The 14,105-nt window shown below is 41.7% G+C and overlaps 1 protein-coding gene and 1 long non-coding RNA gene across 6 annotated transcripts in view; one reads left to right on the forward strand and one right to left on the reverse strand.

Annotated features, from left to right (window-relative positions):
• Positions 1-3,903: 3,903 nt before the first annotated feature.
• On the reverse strand, positions 3,904-11,557 carry LOC310693328. Its single transcript, XR_014519081.1, has 2 exons — positions 11,288-11,557; positions 3,904-4,303 (listed from the first exon to the last, which is right to left on the reverse strand). It is a non-coding gene; the product is annotated as an uncharacterized lncRNA (long non-coding RNA).
• Positions 11,558-11,623: 66 nt separating this feature from the next.
• The window catches only part of LRRC28 (leucine rich repeat containing 28), a 50,079-nt gene continuing 47,597 nt past the window's right edge, over positions 11,624-14,105 (forward strand). For 2 of the 5 annotated variants that reach the window (XM_083475203.1, XM_083475202.1), the window contains exon 1: positions 11,636-11,765. The gene's annotated coding sequence lies outside the window, so the exon portion shown is untranslated. Of the gene's footprint in view, positions 11,980-14,105 lie in introns of all 5 variants that reach the window. The other 3 variants (XM_083475200.1, XM_083475205.1, XM_083475201.1) reach the window with 3 other exon arrangements.

Genomic DNA, 14,105 nt, shown 5'->3' on the forward strand with positions numbered 1-14,105 from the left:
CTCAGTCCGGAAGGAGAGTCAGACTCCTCAGACTTAATGGGACTAAGTGAACTACTAGTTTCAGGTTGTAAATCATCATTGTCAGACTGAAGAGGTGCCTGTAGGCTAAGCTCACGGTCAGAAGACTCAAGAGAATCTAACCTCCCCTCGGGTGCCTGTGACTTTAAATCCTCAAACAAATTATCAGATCCAACAGGCTTTTTGTCTTTCCCCATTAATTCAGAAGCACCATTTTCTCCTGCTGCTGCTTCTTCTACCTCTTCTTCCTCAGTATCATTTATACCATTAGTATCTTGGAAAACAGCAACTCCATTCCAATTTACAGTTTGTATCATGCTTCTGGTAATATGAAATTTGCCAGTTGCTGGTATGTAAATTCTGTACGCCCCCTGCTGGTAGCCCATTAGTTTTCCCTGAACACCACGCTCACCCAATTTCTGCTTAGCAGGATAATGCATAATTACATCTGAACCCCAAATACGTAGGTATTTCAGATTAGGGCGTTTTTTGAACAACTTCTCATAGGGGGTGACATCTAAAGCAGAATGATAACTGCGATTTCTAACATAACAAAAAGCATTAAGCGCTTCAGCCCAAAAGTCTTTGGGCAGATTAGCATCGTGCAGATAAGTTTTAACCCCTGCCTGCAGGTCACGCTGCACAACTTCAACAAGCCCATTTTGCCAGGGACTTCGGGGGCAAGATAACTCATGAGTAGTCCCCTGCGCTTCCAGGAATTTCTCAAAATCCTCAGAAACAAATTCCCCGCCCCGGTCAGAAAACAGGTTCTTAATAGGTTTGTTAAAGTGCGTTTTTACCCAGTTACAAAAAACCTTGTACTTCTCAAATGCTTGGGACTTCTCAGCTATTGCATAAGTCCAACAATATCTACTATACTGGTCTATCAGGGTAAGCCAGTACTTCGAGCCTCCTAATGATGGTGGGAGTGGCCCAACTAAATCACAATGTACACACTCAAATGCCTCAGTTACTTTTCTATCTGAGCACCTGCCCTTGCGTGCAACCTTAATCTTATTCTTGCAACAGGATAGACATTGCATAAAGAATTTGCATGGTTTTAAGTTGAGGCCATTGACAATATTCTTTGTCTTAATTACATCAGCAAAATTCAGGTGTCCCAGAATTCTGTGCGCCATGTGGACACACCCAGAATGTGGCCTTACATTTCTCAACTCCTGGCTTGACTGTGCTGCTCTGCAATTTATAGGCGATTGGGAGTAGGTGCGAAAATACAGTCTATATAAACCATCAGATTCCCGGGCATACAATAGACGTTTGTTCCCCTCGAAAAACTCACACATTGACTTTAAGAAACGCACAGTTATGCCTTGACGAGCAAAACACCTTACTGACAATAAATTGTCCACTGACGGGCAGTAAATGCAGTTCGCTATTGTAATGTTTAAAGAGTCAAGTTTAACGGTACCCCTGCCAAGCGACTGCAAGACTTGTGAATTGGCTAAATGTACATTACCAATTTCCTCTTCGAAAGAAATAAACAAGCTTCGATCATTGCAGATATGCTGAGATGCTGCTGAGTCGACAACAAAAGACTTCCACTTGGCACCTTTAATTCTTTTACGATCTTTAGTCCGAGCGTGAAAAGCTCGCGGCTCGTTTCTGTCTCTACTATACGATGCCGGCTGCTGGGCTGACAACTGTGATTGACGAACAGAAACAGGCTTGGGAGTACTTTGCTTTCTTTTGGCTCCGCAGTCCCTTGCAAAATGTCCTTGCTTATTGCAGAACCAACAACGCTTTGCAGCTTTAAATGCAGTTGTATCACCACAGGTTTGCATATGGCGTTCCTCATTCTTTCTGGAAACAGGAGTGCTTATGGCACAAGCCTCCCTTCTATCCAACTCGCCCATTAATCTTGCCGTTACCCCTTCCACAGTTAATTGTGCTGGTGGAACAGCAGATATCTGGCTAGCTATACCATCAAAGTCCTCATTAAGGGAACAAAGGATGATAAAAACATACTGAATATCAGGTATCTCCATGTCCCTTCGAATTAACTCGCCGCGTATTGCCTCCAGACGTCTCAAGTGTGCTGCCAAATCTCCACCAGGCTGCAACTTCGTCTGGTACAACTGCTTGAAAAAGGTCAATGCAGACACTGACTCTTTTCTAACATGCACTGCTGCAAGACTGTCCCACATTTCTTTGGCAGTTTTCTTATTTCTTATATAGACTACTTGCTGGTCGCTGACTGCCAAATTAATTATCGCCCTGGCTTTTGCATCTCCTTTCGACCAAGCATTAGTTACAGGGTTAGGAGGGTCATCAGTTACATAGGTCCATACTTCTCTAGAGGTCAAAAGCGCCTCCACCCGAAAAGACCATAAACTATAGTTCTCATCTGTTAGCTGTGGGAAGACCAGAGCCTTCTCAGCTTCTGCAACCCGGTCAACCATTCTGGAACTCTTCCAGACCCACAAAAACTACGCTAACAGGAGAAGGAGTTTTCAAACCTTTCTCAGAGTCCAAAAATATGCAGTCATCCACTCAGCAGCTGGGCCCATAACCAAAGATGTTGGCTTTTTGCAGTATAGTAACGCTGCAGAGAGCTTGCTGGGGAGACCATGCATTAAAAAGAAAGGACTCAAAAAGTACTTAAAGGTTTTAATAAGAAAAACAAAAACTCCATTTACACTAAATACATCAACAAACCAACATGACCCAACCACCAACCCATCCCCCAGGGTAATGGGAGAGCTAGGTGCTGCTCCTTATATACTCTACCCAAATGCTGACACGCCTTAATCAAATACAACTCAGCAGCACCTGCTATGTTACACAGCTGTAAAGCTGGGTCTCGTTATCTTGCTCTGGCCCTTGCTCCGGCCCCTTAAAGACATACACATGGAGTGGAACAATGATGAACCTTTACATTTAAAGAAACCATTCAACACTAATAACAATGGTTCTGTGTAACTTGTGTAATTTGTTGTGAGTCTCTGGCTTGCATCTTGCGGTGAGAGCAGAGAGAGAGGCTTGGATCCTTGTTGGACTCTAAGCATGCCTTGACCACGGCAGTGGTGAATGTCTGTATATATTTGCTACCAATATGCTTTTATGCCTGTCAAGCAAACCTCTACACTTGACTGAATCTTTATGGCGTCCATGAGTGTTTATTGCCTACTGTGTGTACCTTCAACCCAGAAGACAATTCCAAGGAAGGAGCTGCGTTGAGATGTAACTGCTGAGTATAGATACTGGCACAAAATGCACAGTGAAAGTGATGCCAGAACCAATCCTTCTAAATCATCCACCAGAGGTTGATGGATTGATCCAACACTTACTGCGAGGGACTATTACCTTTCACTTGAAGAAATCCAGAACTAATTTCCTAATCAGGGACAAGATTTGGGATGAGATGCAACCAACTAAACTAGCTAGTTGTTTACATAAGTAAATAAAGCAGCTGGTGTAAAGGGAGTGTCCAGGCTGTTGCTATTTCTGAGTGGCATTCAGTCACCAGCAAATTCAGGTGGTGTCATTAAATTTGATTTGAACTCTTGCACAACAAGCCCACTTTTCTGCAACCCTAGGCTCTTTGCAATAAGGAAAGTGAGGGGGAATGCCCTATAAAGTGTGTCGTAAGAACTGTAAACAAATAACAGTGAATACTCAGTAAATAGTTGCCATCATCTACTCCCCCCACCAAAAAAAGAAAACCCTTTGTGTAAACAAATAAAGATAACTGCTTAATAAACAGTTCATCTGGAAGCAATCGGAGAATGTCCTATTTTAAATGAGGGGAATTTCAGTAACAGTGTGCTTAAATATTATCATTTGTATAACCTTGGGAGTTCAATAGCATTCCACAGTTCAGTTCTGCAGCTCTGTTAAATTATTCACTCATATCATTTTACAAAACTGTTTCAGCTCAGCAAAGCAATCTCTATTAAGGTGTAACTTACCTATATGCAAAATGTTCCTGTGCCAGCTCTGTTGTTAAGCAAATTGAGCATGTTAATGTCTTACATATATTAAATGCTAACTATGCACCTCTCTGTCAGATCCCTGTCCCTCAGCCTGGAGCCAGTATGTCTCTGCCTCTTCAGGGCTGAAGTCCTTAAACAACAATGTTTTTGTGGTCAGTGACTCCATCAGCATTTATACAGAGAGCAGTGTCCAAAAGAAGAGAACAGGATCCAAAAAGTTAAAGGCAGAGGTCTGAAAGTGCCAGCTGTTTAAGCCATTGAAAATAGTCCGGATTTGTTTTTAAGCAGAGGAGTGGAAGTGATTCTTTCTTAGAGAACAGCCAGTATTCATCCTGAAATTAATCAAGATTCAGGCTCACAACTCAGCCAACTGTGCAACACTATGATATACTATCATTACTTAATAATAATAATATAATAATAATAAATTTTATTTATATCCCGCCCTCCCCAGCCGAAGCCGGGCTCAGGGCGGCTAACAACAATAAAACAGTATAAAAGTATAACATAAACAACACTCTAAAATCATTCATTGTAAAATTAATTAATTCAGGCCACTGGTAACCATTGGGCCAGAGCTCCGCGAAGATTGCCGAGGGAGGGAGTCAGGCTGTGCCCTGGCCAAAGGCCTGGCGGAACAACTCTGTCTTGCAGGCCCTGCGGAAAGATGTCAAGTCCCGCAGGGCCCTGGTCTCTTGTGACAGAGTGTTCCACCAGATCGGAGCCACAGCCGAAAAAGCCCTGGCTCTAGTTGAGGCCAGCCTAACCTCCCTGTGGCCTGGGACCTTCAAGATGTTTTTATTTGAAGACCGTAAGTTTCTCTGTGGGGCATACCAGGAGAGGCGGTCCCGTAGGTACGAGGGTCCTAGGCCGTATAGGGCTTTAAAGGTTAAAACCAGCACCTTAAATCTGATCCTGTACTCCACCGGGAGCCAGTGCAGCTGGTGTAGCACCGGATGAATGTGATCTCGCAGCGAAGACCCCATAAGGAGTCTCGCCGCAGCATTCTGCACCCGCTGGAGTTTCTGGGTCAGTCTCAAGGGCAGCCCCACGTAGAGCGAGTTACAATAATCCAATCTGGAGGTGACCGTCGCATGGATCACAGTGGCCAGGTCAGGGCGAGAGAGGTAAGGAGCCAACTGCTTAGCTTGGCGGAGATGGAAAAATGCCGCCTTTGTTATAGCTGCAATCTGCGCCTCCATGGAAAGGGAGGCGTCGAAGATTACACCCAAACTCTTAACAGACGGTGCTGGCACTAATTGCGCCCCCGCAAGAGATGGGAGTTGCCCCCCCAAACCCATATCGCCCCGCCCTAGCCACAGGACCTCTGTCTTCGAAGGATTTAGCTTCAACATGTTTACCTTTCTGTTTCTTCAAAGAGCTCAGGATAACCTAAATGACACACCCCTAATTGACACAACTCTGTGAAGCAGGTTACGCTGAGAGTTACTTGGTTTAGAACACCCAACAAGCTTGGGTGTCCTAGACCCAGTAACTTACCAAGTGGAGATTTCAGCCTAGATTTACTCATTCTGAAGTTCGACACCCTATGCAATACTGGAACTTGGTATTCCACTCCTACAGCAAGTATGCAGAAACAGGGATGGCAGCAGTTCACCAGGATCTCTTTGATTCTGCAGTCCACTGTTTAATGTTGCCTTGAGCTTTTTTATGAGAGGAGGGATAAAAATTATTTAAATAAATAAAATGCTGATTAAACAAGATAGTTATTATCTTTAGTTTGCGGATTGGTGTGAAATAAGTACTATGTTTGGACCTTGTCCTTGGGGCCATTTCATTTAAGGAACTTGCACCTGTTGTCCCAGAGCTTCTCTAAAGGTCCCAGGTTAATTTAGCACCACAAAGATCCAAGCAAGGACAATTAACACATTTCCAAAAGTACATGTACACAGAGTATCCCATTTAATAACAAGCTGGCAGCCCAGTCCTCAAAATAGGACTGTAGTGCCACAGTCATATATGTTTCATTGGCTACCATGGCACAAGCACAGCCATGAACCATCAAATCTGCATGTATGTTGCATGTGCTTTACTGTCCATTCTCTTTTGTATTGTAAATAGGAATGAGCCTTTCCATCTGCTGTGCCAGGCTTTAGTTATTTGAACATCACACTTTCTTGCACGTGACTTTTTTGGATTGGGGCCACTAAAAATGAAATTGTCATTTTAATATATTCTATGCAGGGATGTTATATAAGGATTTATGTTGGACTGAATCAAATTTACAGTCTAATCCGCTCAATGAATCTCCAATCTAGCTCTTCAGGGCTTCTGGTAGATTTATTTCCCAGTATGGCTCTCACAGCTGGGACCTCATATAGCCATAGCAAGTGCCTCAGCAGAGAGGGCTTCTCCACTTGTTAATTATTCATTTTTATACCATTATGTGGATAACTAATATTAGAATGCAGTTTATATAAGTGTTTTGCTTCACAAGAACTAGAAAACTAGAAATGGTGGGTGAGGGGTAGATCCAAAAACTTCTATCTATTTCTATAACAGACACAGTAAATGTAGGAGCACATTGTCACACTGCTGTGTTGGAGAACTTAAGTTCAAAGCAAAATAAAACAAGAATTATCCCAAAGTATTCCTCCAGAGATTTCTATGTATGGATGGGGAATGAATCTAATCATCACTTTTGTTTACTTATAAAGTCAAATAAAACCCTACAATGTTGCAAAAAAGGTGTTTGGCTCTGTTTGAGTTTTTGTTGCCCATATTTGTTCAGTTTTCCCGATAAGGCTATATTCCAGATTTGTTGATGCCACAATTCAGTAGCTATGGCAGCCCTGCTTTTTCAGTTTCTTGCTAACTGAAGACATGCTTAAAATATTAATTGTTCTTTGTATGATCTATTTCCATAAAAAATAGACAGCAGATCTAAATGCGCATCTTGCTATAGTTTGTCCAATTAATGTCTCACATTCCTTTAAAACTTTCACCAGAACCATACTATCACGTCACATTCCCACTACATATGAAAAATTTTGTCCATCTCTTCACATCCACTCCTCTATTAAACATAACTAAGTTCTTTCTTAGACTCATAGTAGGTCGGGATCCACAAGTGGGTAACTCTCTGACCTTGGCTAGCATCACACCACTTTCTTTTTGTTGTACAGCTTAAAACAACAACATGGAAGTGTAGCATTGCAAAGTAGCATATGTATTTCAGATTTGTGGCAAATTGGATATTGGAAGGTTCATCTTTTCTCCCTCTGTATGGGAAGCTGCCCCTACGCAATGTACCGGTAAAAGGTGAAGGCACTCTGTTGTCCTCCTTTGCATCTGGATATCATAGAATCATTGAGTTAGAAGGGACCCTGAGAATCATCTCCAAATGCAGGAATATGCAGTTGTCCTTTACATCAGACATAAAAGGAGAAAAATGGACATAAGCAGAAAATAAACTGGGTCCTATGTCACACGGTTGGGATTAATTAAGGTTGAAGACTACTGCTGAAAATCACACCTGGACTGGGTAATTATTGTAGCTACAGGAGACCGTTCTGAAGAACACTTTTAAAATATTGTTTTTCCTTAAAGCACTGTTGTAGTTGCTGCTGACTGTGGCAGGAAAGGTAGCTAAATAAAGGTCTTTACAATATCTGTTGTGTGACATGCAGACATCTGCATACTTTAAAAAGCACACAACCTTGAAATGGTTCAGCGGTGGCCTGCAGAGAGCGAAACAATTCCTAACAAGGCTGCCAGTCTCCACCTTCTTTTTCACATTTTGGCCTTTAAAGGTTTATACTGAAGTACACTTTGCTCCCCAAGAGATTCCAACTGAATATCATTTATGTAAATGCTGTAAACAAAATGGAAATGTCTTGGATACTTTTTTTTGTACTGGGGAGAAGTGTTAGTATAAAGTTTGACAGTGGTTGTCCTTTCAGGCATGCCAAGCTTGGATTATTTTCATACCACGACACAAGTGTAGCTGGAAGCACACACTTGCAGTGCCGTCCTATGCAAGTTTATTCACAGTACAGTATTCAATCAAATCCATGGGGTTTGTTCTCAGGAAAGGCCTGAACTGGAGCACGGTTTTGACACCCTATTTTAAAAGTGTAACTATGTACATGCATAACACAGAAAACTGAACTCTAATTTCCTGTTTTTCAACTGTCTCTGTCGTGAGTTTGTATGAAATGGGCATTGTTTAAAATATTCTTATTTATGAGTAAGTTTTCAAATGTACAGTACTTCTTTGAGAACTTTGGAATTGTGGAAAAATCAGAAGCAGTGTACAGTAGTTGGAGAAATCCAGGTAGAAGCTTATCAATGTTACATTATATGCCACCAAGAGGCCAGGCATATTCCTCTTTGGAAATCTTATCACTCACTTTTCATACTGTGTATAACTGGCCTGCTTTTAAAGGACAGTCAGGGCTTGAAGCTGTTCCTGATCTAACCAGAGTCTTCCATGGACAGGCATCCATACAACATCTATATGTTTCCCTCCATAGGGCAAGTAGCAATTCTGGGAGAATTTCCTAGCATTATAATCTCAACCAAATTCAGGAGCCTCTATGACTCTTGATCAGGGGTAGGCAACTTAAGGTCCGTAGGCCAAATGCAGCCCAGTCGCCTTCTCAATCCGGCCCACAGACAGTCCAGGAATCAGCGTGTTTTTACATGAGTAGACTGTGTCCTTTTATTGAAAATGCATCTCTGGGTTATTTGTGGGGCCTGCCTGGTGTTTTTACATGAGTAGAATATGTGCTTTTATTTAAAATGCCTCTCTGGCTTATTTCTGGGGCATAGGAATTTGTTCATATTTTTTTTTCAAAATATAGTCTGACCCACCACATGGTCTAAGGGAGGGTGGACCAGCCCACGGCTGAAAAAGGTTGCTGACCCCTGCTCCTGATGAACACACACACACAACCCTAATTACATCTAGTTACGCCACCTAGTTCATTATACACTATATATATATATATATATAACTATGGTGTTCTACCTCTTCAAATTGGATGTTGGACAATAGATATGCAACAGCGCCATCTGCTCTTCAGTGTAGAGTACTGTTCAAAACACAGAAAGTGACTTTAAAACTGGTCAGTGTAAACATTGACAATTCACTGTTCTTAACGCTCAGTTAAGCACTCCTGCATCAACAAAAAAAATTTAACAAGATAATCTAGGCATTACTGTATTAAGTTAAAATAAAGAGGCACTTGCTCTTCTGTTATATAGGGCTTCTATCCAAATGTAAAACTACAGTATTACATTTTACTGTACAAAAATGTATAAGAAAAAAGGAACTGGGTACTTTATTTCTAGCTCAAAGAATAAATTTCAAGCAATTGTTCTGGGGTTTTAAGCCATTCTACTTTATTGATATACAATTTGTCTTGAGATGGAAGGGAGAACACACACACAAACGATGTCAACCCTATTGTGTAAACCCTATTTTAAAAGTCTTGGTAAAAGGTATTTAACAAGAGCTGTTAAGTAAAAACTTCACTATCCTGACACTCTTGAACTGCATAGTAACTTCAGGGAAAAGCAAAGGAAAGTATTACAAGGTGGATTTTAAAATAGTAGATGAGATAATGGAAAACTCCATATGGTATTTCAGAAAAAATATGTGGCATTAGCCCTGTTCTTTCCTAGTGACCTAGCATATTAGGATTCAACTCTGAAACTACATGTTGTGGTAATGTATTTTTAATCATCTGCATCTGTAGAACTGAAGGCAAATCTTATTTCACTTATTTTATCTATTTCTCCTTTTCAGAACAATACAGTAATTACTACAAAATACAGTTTATTACAAATTTTAGAAAATCATTGGAACTTTTCTCAAGTTTTCTCCATTCCAAACCTGAAATTTACCTATCTTAGGCACAAATAGGTTCAATTCTAGTAAAATCAGTGAACATCATTTACACAATTAGTTGAATATTAAAGGAGCTAGAAATCAAAATAATTACAGTGGTACCTTGGTTTTTGAATAGCTTAGTTCACGAACAACTTGGAACCCAAACGCTGAAAAACCGGAAGTAGGTTTTCAAACTTTTTTCTGTTTTGCATTACATGCTTTCTATGGAAAAGTGCACTTTGGTTTTGGAATGCTTTGGTTTTGAAACAGACTTCCAGAATGGATTAAGTTTGAGAACCAAGATACCACTGTATTAGTTTCATTATTTAAAATGATTAAATTTTATTGCAGATGTTGATTGTTACGAGGACCCAGATAAATATGAAAACAGTTCAGGTGGTAGAGCATGAAACTCTTAAAACTCAGGGTCGTGGGTTTCAGCCCCATGTTAGGTAAAAGATTCCTTCATTGCAGGGGGTTGGACTAGATGACCCTTATGGTCCTTTTCAACTCTACAATTCTCAATGAGAAGGTTTAAGCTGCCCCAGTTCTCCTGGTTCTTAAGAATAAACAGAGAGACCGGGGAAGATGATGGCATGCTTAGCATGAAGTTGCATTATGGCTTCACTCCAGGTACTAAACCAAACAGAAATAACTCGTCATCCACTTGGTACTTGCAAGATAAAATTTCCTGCTACTCAACCTTACATGTAGTTTATGTGAGTGTATATGAAGCACAATAAATCCAGTGTAACTGTCCTGTGGGCAGCTAATTGAGAGTGGGTGACGAGGCAGTCCTGTGGGGCTATGATGATATAAAAACAATAAGGAAAATCTTAATTTCACATTTCAGCAACCTAGCTACTAGGTACTCTATTCTGAAGAACAGATGAGAATGAAAAGGAATTCAGGGTGCAACTGACAACCTTCTGGCTTAAAATATTATTCATTGTATACATTTATCTTATGTTTAACATAATGAATCCCAGACTTGTCTTGAAAGAAAGACTTGTCAAATTTTAGGGAAATTGTTGTTTGAGTTCCTTATTTGCTGTTTCCAGTTCCTTATTCAAGTCAGAGGTGCAGATCTTCCTTGCTTACGCAAGAACTGGCAGAAATGTATCAGCAAAAATATTTTTAGTTTTTCAGAGGATTTTCCTCTTAAATTCCCCTTTAATTGTTGGTCGATTTCCATCCCCACCCCGAATATATATATTTACAGTCCAGCCGTGAAAAACAAGGACCTTAAAACAGGTGAGGAAAAGAAGGCAAAATCTCCCACAGTGGCAACACACCAGAGGCTTGCATACACACCATACATCTGTTATTTGCGGAGTTTGAAATTTTAAAGCATATGGGAGGGACATTTCCCTCCCCATCCGAAAAATCTGGGCTACAATTCCCAGCAACCCTAAACTAACTAGCGAAGGGGAAGCAGGGATGTGATTTCATGGCGTACCGTTTATCCATAGCCAAGTCTTCCCCTCAAGAGAAACTGGAGGCCGCGCTTGCTGAGGGAAAAGAGCGGTTATGGGCGTGGCCCCGCACGCACGCGCTCTCACTCTCTCAAAAAAGGCGGGAAGCGCTCAGGGACAATGCGAGCAGGACAAGCTATGGAGAAGGAGAAGGCAAGGCCACGCATGCGCCCGTCTCTCGCCCGTGCCCGATTCAAGAGCGCCGCCCGATTTATTCATTAAGACACGGAGCGGAAGAGCCGCGCGAGTAAGCTCTCGCGCGACTTTCTGGGCCCGCCCCTTCCAGCTTCCAATCAGCGTTCTCCCCCCACCCACTCTTCTTTCCCCCGCTCCTCCCGTTCGTTAACCGGATGTTGATGTTAGTTGGTGTTTTCCCCCCCATTTGCCCCGCCCCTTCTCTCCCCGTGTTGTGCTGAGTGAGGGCGCTTCCTATTTTGGGCCCCCCTCAGCTTAGAAACGCAGGTGAGTTGCGACGCCCCCTCGCTGCCCTCCCTTTCCCAGCGGCATATCCAGCGAAGTGAGGAGTGGAGAAGAGACGGCTTTTGCTTCTTCCTTCTCTGCCTCCCGCTGTCGGGACAAAGGCGTTGTTGCCATGGAGACGTGTGAGGGGGAATTATGCGCTTTCTTCCCACCTAGCCACCCATCCCCGTCCCCCAACAACGGTCTCTCTTTGACGGTGATTAAACCGCATTTAGGACATAAACTCCCTTTCCTTCCTTCCAGGCTCCCCTTCATTCTCATTAGTGTGTTTTCTCCCTCAGTCCCCTCGAAACAATATTATTATTATTATTTATTCGCTTCTTATCGGGAAATGTCGAGGCGGCTTGTAGCAAATAAAAATGGGAACCCTAATATTTCCAGAGGGGCTGGCGTGTTATTCTGTTGCATTAAAAAATGGGAAGAAATCTTGTGACATCTTATTGTGGCATAAGCGTTTGTGGGCAGAAGTCCACTTCAGGAGATGTGTTAAATGTTAAATCCTTGGTTGGCAGCTGCATGTGTGGGGCGGAAGAACTATAAATTTCAGAGAGAAATTATATGCAAGCGGTACAGGTAGAGAGACAATTGGGCCAAAGCTAGAATTTATGCAGAATAAGCATGACGACTTTTACAACATTATTAATTGGCAAAAATAATCACCTTAGCAATGCTAAGTTAATATTTATAGTGGGAAGGAGGAAAGGAAATTATTGACTCTGCAGACAAAAATGAATAGAGTTGAACTTCCTGAATAATTGTAGTTCTCCAGATTCACAATGGAGCTGCCTTCCGAAACTCCATTGTTCAAATATGGCCACCTTCAGACCCATGGGAGAGTATCCTAGTAGGGTGAAATGTACTCCTTCTGGTTGAATTATGTCCAGTGTTGTTTCCTGGTTTATGAATATCTTACGATAGTCCTCAGGTGGGATTTCCACATGTCATGGAACAAATGAAGCTGCTTTATACTGTGTCTGAAAGTTTGTCTTTCTGCTTCGGGATCCCTGTATACAGCAGGGATAGCCACCATTGTGCCAAGTCCTACAGACATTTTGTACTTTGAACTGTCTTCATCCAGCATCTCCAGTAGTCAGAGATGTTGGAAGCTGTAGTTCACAACATCTGGAGGGCAGCAGTTAGCTATTCCACTTTACTCTTGACTGACATCACCTGAAGATGCAGAGAATTGAATCCCATACACATATACACAAAGCATGCCTTTTATTAGTGAACAAGCAGATGCATCTCCTGGGCTGCATATAGGTTGGAACAGAAGCTGTGACCAGTGTTAGTGTCTTGCCACATATGCAAAGTGTGACATATATATGCATTCATCTTGTGGCTTTCATGTAGACGTTTTTCCTCTGCCTGGAGTGGGGCCTAGCCTAGCCTAGTAATGGGGTTCGCTCAACTATAGAGGTTAGGCATGATTCAGAGGCTGCCTACCATGCCAGCTTCCCTTTTTGAGTTGTTTTAGGCTTGCGTTGATATCTGCAAAACATGAAAATATGCCCCAGAATTTATCAAGAAGAAACATTGCTTAGAGTGGCAGAAAGGCTTCAGCCATTCTTACCACCATTTCTTCTTCCTTGTTATGCAATGATGTTCCTTGGTACCCTTCAGACCCTTTCCCTCTTGTTATTGCTTATGCTTTAGGAGAGTCTTGTAGTTAGGGCTGCCATCTGTAGAAGTTCTCCCTATCTGTATTAGGAAAAGTAGTCCATGCTGGTTTTTTGACTGATTTAAATCCTAGTACTCCTGAAATGCACACGTTCATTCAAATAAATATATTTTGGGAGTTTGAAGCCTTAATATAAAGTCTCCTGTGCCATAACTCTACTTGTATTAGCTTTTATGCTTGTGTGGTATACTATAGTCTGGAGACAGCTTTTATCTGTCTTGAAAGAACTGAAGGAAATTACTGTTCATGATGTGTATGCTTACCCCACTTTCTCTGCTAATAAACAGGCTTTTGTATTGTATTGGAAAATCTGCACAACTTATTTGCCCAAAGGCAACAGTGAAACAAATTAAGTGTGCCTGTTTAGGTACACATAATGGGAATGCATCCCTTAAATCATCTTCAGGAATCTTCAAAAAGTCTTGTCTGTTTCCAGCCATTCATTACTTTCCTAGGCAAAATAATTTATGTTGATGTCAAATACTAATAGTTCATTGATTGAAAAGTGCTTCTTGCTAACTAGTCGGATATCTGTTTTCCCTGAAGGTAGGTAGATATACATGGCTTTAGATTTGAGATCTTAGTGCTGTATTGTGTGGTCCCGCCCCCTCCCCAATTCCTTCAATTTCATATTTATTTGG

This window comes from Podarcis liolepis (genome assembly GCF_965112155.1).
Source record: "Podarcis liolepis genome assembly, chromosome: 14".
In the NCBI taxonomy this organism is placed as follows: Eukaryota; Metazoa; Chordata; class Lepidosauria; order Squamata; family Lacertidae; genus Podarcis; species Podarcis liolepis.